This window comes from Leuresthes tenuis, unplaced genomic scaffold, assembly GCF_036924035.1.
Source record: "Leuresthes tenuis unplaced genomic scaffold, fLeuTen1.0.hap1 SCAF_19, whole genome shotgun sequence".
In the NCBI taxonomy this organism is placed as follows: domain Eukaryota; kingdom Metazoa; phylum Chordata; class Actinopteri; order Atheriniformes; family Atherinopsidae; genus Leuresthes; species Leuresthes tenuis.
The window spans coordinates 25,751,096-25,757,127 of NW_027325373.1; positions in this window are offsets into that span (position 1 = coordinate 25,751,096).

The following is a 6,032-nucleotide window of genomic DNA, read 5'->3' on the forward strand; positions in this document are numbered from 1 at the left end:
AGGTTCGAAAGATACTTCTAAAGCTGCTCTACTTGATGATACATCAGTGATAATAGTGGGAAGGATTCCATTAATCTTCTCTCTGATAGAAACAATTTTATTGATAAAATTGTTTTTATCAATAAATCAATCGCCCGACTTAAATCCAATTGAAAATCTATGGAGAGAACTGAAGTTTAGAGTTCATAGAAGAAGCCCCCGGAACCTTCCAGAACTCCTGAGCAATGCAGACGACTTGTGTCTCCATACGGGAGGCGTCTAGAAGCTCTAATTACCAACAAAGGCTTTTCTACAAAGTATTAAATATAGTGTGTTCAATACTTATTCCCCCGTCTCATTTCCATTTATTTCTTATAACTCAACTTGCAAACTTAAATGTTCTGATTTCTTTGTATGAATTTAATACTTGACAACATCTGGTGGACATTTCGTGTCAATAGCCCACTTAAAAATACCTTTAGTGAAAAAAAATTTGATGTGTCAAATACTCATTCTCCCTGCTGTATGTTGAGTTCACTCATTTGGCCCACTCAGTAAATTAGCTATAAGTAAAAATGTCATATGGACAGGCCACCCACAGGGAATGTCAAGCTACTCCCAAAAGCACAATATTCGTTTTCTTTTATATATAAAGATTTGTTTTGATGAACAAAAGCTCTTACAGGATGTTTTTGGTGAATAGCAAGCATCTGCAGTTCGTTATAAATCGTATTTTACAAAAGGAAAATACACAAATGGATAACCTTACACACACTGTACAAAGATGATGATTTTTGAACATCAGAAGATTAAACAAGGACAAAACAAAACAAAAATATTACACAAACTTTTCCCATCCCATGGCTCTCAATTTCCTTTCATTTATACACCCACACAGTCTATATATACCATTTATACATACACCCATCTGTACAAAATAATCTATATAGATCAATTCAGTACTCACAACATACACATCAATGATGAAATTATACAAGAAGAACCTGCTGAGGGCTAATTTGAAGCCGGTCCAGGAAGGCAGAATGTCTATGAAGGGGCACCAGATTTCTCCAAAGGTTGTATGCTTCCATCTCACATTATATAATATATTTTCAGGTGTGCAGTAAGACACAGGCTCATTAAGCTTACTGATGTGTCTTACTGATGGTGAATTTTCAGATTTCCAGTCAAGTAGCTGTGAGCATACATTTTTTCACTCGCAGGTTCAGCCAGAAAAACCTCTGTCTCGTCAAACTGAGACTCCTGAACTGAGCTTGATGTCCCGCTCCATCGTGCACTCCATGCAGAACCTCAGTCTTGAGTGAGTCAGGGACAACATACTGGAAGCGCTTAGCCTTTGTCTTCTGATCCCTTGAAATCCTGTATAGCACACCGCTGCTCACAGTTAGCCTATCCCAGTGCTTTAAGTATTTTGTGACAGAGACATGCTCTTTAAACCTCTCTCTCCTTGAGGGCCTACGATGTCTCTCAACGTAGTACACAACACGAGAAAGAGTTCTGTCCTCCAACTGCTTCTCACGGAGGTCCTTTTCGGTGTAGGCAGGTAAAGTGTCCTGTCCAGGTGGAACCAACTGAGGTAGATGCTGCAACACTTCAACAGCACGGGCCCACGGACCAGCATCCCACTCAATGTGCGATTGCAACACAGCAGACACATCCTCCATTGCAACAGATTGAGTGTGTATTTGTAGCGGACTGTATGTGGACTGAGCATTGACGCTCACTGGAAAGGCTGTCTTGCGACCAGTGGATGACCGGAAGGCATTTTGGACGGAGGAATTCGACACATCCTTGACCTCGTTGAGAAGACCTACATATGGTTCAGCAAGCAGCCTGTGACCAACGCCCTCTTTGACAAACGGCACACGGCTCAGGGCATCAGCCACAATGTTCTGCCGACCTGGGATATACTTGATATGGAAGTCGTAGCTCGCCAACTTGGCCACCCAGCGTTGCTCACAGCAGTCCAGCTTTGGCTTTGTCAGGATGTGAGTCAACGGGTTGTTATCAGTCCAGACTGTGAATTTGTGGCCTTTCAGCCAGTGGCTGAACTTGTCGCCAACTGCCCATTTCAAGGCCAGAAACTCCAACCTGTGAGCCGGGTAATTCTTTTGGGATTGAGACAATGACTTGCTGGCAAAAGCAATGGGCCTGGCTCGAGTTTCATCCTCCTGAACCTGAGACAGAACAGCACCTAAACCATCCAGGGATGCATCAGTTGACAGCATGAAAGGACGAGTGAAATCTGGATGAGCCAGAACAGCACTGTGAATCAGTGAGGATTTCAGGTGTTCAAAAGACTGTTCCTGCTCTGCTGTCCAGTCAGAAGCACACAACGTCCTGCCTGACAGTTTGGTCTTGTGATGTTTACCTTTTCTCTTCCCCCCCTTCAGCAGATCAAAGAGCGGCTTGGCAATGGTGGAGTACCTGGGCACGAAGTGCTGATAGTAATTTACCATCCCCAAAAAGGACCTTATCCTCTTCTGAGATGGGGTCACGCCATCGGGCTCCATGAGGTCAGTGGTTGCCATGTTCGCGATGTTCTCAACTTTACTAGAGTCTGTTGAAACACCATTCTCATCTATTATGTGACCGAGAAACTTGACAGACCTCCTGAGAAAGAAACTCTTTTTGGGGGCCAGCATCAAGTTATGAACACGCAGCCTCTTGAACACCATCTCCAGCCGCTGCAAGGAAGTCTCCTCGTCAGGTGCAAACACCAACAGATCATCCAAATAACACAGTAGACTCAGATAGTTTTGGTCTCCAAAAATGCTGGTCATCATACGCATAAAGCTCCCGGGGCTGTTGCAGAGGCCCTGCGGCAGACGGTTGTACTCATACAAGCCCATGGGAGTGGTGAATGCTGAGTATTTCCTGTCGTCCTCATGGAGTGGCATATTGTAGAACCCGGAGGTCAAATCCATCGAGCTGAACAGACAGTTACCTCCCAGTGCTGCCAAACAATCTGCCTGGTGAGGAAGGGGATGGGCATCCTTCAGGGTTCTCCTGTTCAACCAGCGAAAGTCTGTACATATGCGGAGATCTCCATTTTTTTTCCACACGAGGACCAATGGTGATGCATTTTCACTGGTTGATTTGCTGATGATCTCCTTTTCCTCCATCTCACTCAGCACTTGGCGCAACTTCTGGTACTGGCCAGGAGGCACTCTCCTGTATGGGAGCCTGAATGGTCTGCTGTCTGACAAGTGTATGCGGTGTACAAAGCCCTTTGCCTCCCCACAATGTGGTTACAATCTTTGCGACCAAAACACCTCTGGGAGCTGAGCGGGATGACGTTGGCTCAGTCATGACGGTGCTGCCTGGGGAAACAGCAGTGTTTTTGGGCATTTTTCCCCAGATGAGATATTCACGGCCAGGCTCGAGGCAGGTAGCTGAGTTACACCTTACTGTACCGACCCTGTCAGGAACATCCTCACCTTTCCAGGGAGTCAGACCAGATAGCATGGACAGGAAACGTTCAGTTTCTGGGTCTCCAGTTGGGCAGGGGCTGGACACTGTTTTCCAATAGGACTCACATAGCTTGGACTGATGTAGGATGTGTTTTATGACGTTGGTCCCTAGTATCAACTCGTCATGCTGACCTGGAACAACAAGTGTGGGGACCAACATTTTACAGCCATACACTTCCATCTCTACATCAAAAGCACACTTTGGCTTAACACGAAGTCGGCCACATCCAACAAGGACCACATTCACATCAGTCAGTTTCTGGTCCGTTATCACTCCAGCCACTCTCAGCTTCACTTCTGCTGCCTCACTGATGCTGCAGGCCATTGAACCGCTGTCCAAACATTCCGCCGATTTTCACTGTCCCACCCATGTCCACAGTTGTGTAGAAGAGACTGTCACTGCTACCAATTCTGTGTACATTCTGATAAACAACGACTTCAGAGTCACTACATGAGTCTCTCACAGATGTGTAAACAGTCTCAGCATCAGACATGTCTTCGATTTGGGAGTTTGCGGTGTGACCTGTACTGCCTCCCTCCAAATACAGGTCGGCTAGTTTCCCTCAGACTGGGATTGAGAGGAGTTATTGGCAGGGCAGTTCAGTCTGGTGTGACCAGGGGCGAAGCATCCAAAACACAATCTCTCAGACATGCAGTGTGAAATGGTGGTGTGACTTGAGTCACCACAGACTTTACAACCTGTTTCTCTGGTACGTCGCTCACGAGGAGCACGCTGGAGCCTCCCACCTCGAATAGGATGAGAAGTGTTGCGCTGCTGCATTTTCCCCATCATCTCCTGAAACATGTCGACCATACGAGAGAGAAGTCTCTCCTCTGACTGCTGGAGATTTTGTGCCAGAACTGGTACTGAGGCTTGGCTCTGAGCATGTTGGGGACCACCTTGAACTGAGACAGGCACTGAAGAGGGGCAAGGAGGGTGACACACATGACGTTGAGTTTGGAGAGAGATGGTTGGGGGTAATGGACTTGGAGCGTGGCACTGCTCACATGCCACTAGGCTCGATGATGGTGAGCTGGGCAGCTCAGGAGTGATGGTGATGATGTGGCTTTTCAGCTGTGTGGCACCAGTGGTTCTGCCACTAGCCCTCAACTCTCTTTGATAATCATCGATTCTCAGCTGAACATCACGTGAGGTCCACTCATAAATTGGCTTACATTTTAAGGTGCAGGATAGCTCCGGGTCAGGGCAGTGTTTGACAAACATGAGAGCCACCTCATTATTCATATCTTCCATCCGGTTCCCTCGTCTGTGCAGGCCCTCAAGAGCAAGGTCTGCTGCCTTGTTCAGTCTTATCCAGTAGTCAACTGGGTTTTCTCTGTGCTTGGGCAGAGTAGCATAAAAGTCAGCGAGAGGGAGACATGAGGGAGCCTCACTGAAATAGCGGAGAAGAACACTGTACATCAATTCAGGTCTCTGCGTAACATCAAGTGCAGGATCACTACGCAAAGCAATCTTCACAACATCTCTGGCCTTGCCCATTAAGTGGCTCATGATTTCTTCCGCTTGTTCACACAGAGGAATGTCTTGTCTTCTGAGGTGAGCTTTAGTCATGTCAATCCAGTCCTGGACTGAGTATTTGTCAGTGTGGTCACCTCTGAATGTCTGGAGCACTATCAGGTTTAACATGGACTGTCACATGTGGGAGGTCATGTCTGTTAACATCACATGAGTTCTGGGTGGCTGAGGTGGACTGGTGGTCACTATTCATGTTAACAACACCAGCTGACATTAGCTTAGCAACAATGGATTCACCAATTAGAGCACCTAACTGCCCCACCATGTCTGTGAAGTGGCGAAAGTCATTAGCTTCACTGCTGGTTGTGGAAGTAAGGGGATTCTCCCTCATTATCCCACCAACAGAAGCACAACCTGGGCTCAAGCCTAACCCTGATCCTGCACAACTATCAGGTGTGAACTTTGAATGTCCCACAGCCCTACTGCCAGCAATATCACTGAACCCAACACCCCTACCTTTGGGTAGAACAGGACTATCAAACCCATCCATAGTTATTTAAACAGCGGCTTTAAACCATTAAATGTACTTGTATGTACACAGAAACAAAATGGGGTAGAAAAACAGATTAACTGGTAGTAAAACAATAATATCAGTAATTAAAGGTTAGAGAGGGTGCCCTAAACCACAGTCTTTCATACATCTGACCACATATAAATCCTGAAATGTTGATCAGCAAAGTAGCACAGCAACCATGGCGATGAGCATCAAGCTGATCTGAAGATCCAAAGGGTCACGGCACCAGTGTAACAGGTGTGTGTTTGGGCACGGAGGAAGAGGACTCAATATGATGCTTTCCTGCATTTATTTTCTGCAGAAGACATTAAAACATATTATTATCTCTTCTGTCTCTTCCTACACCTCTGCTCCCTCAGGAAACCACAATGGGACTGTGAGGGCAGAGGGGAGGGGCTATAGAAGCCCAGGAGGAACAAAAAGGGCAGAGTGCAGGAGGGTAATTAACTCAGCGAAAATGTATAAAATAATGGTAAATGAAAATAACTCATAGAGATAAAATTAAAAA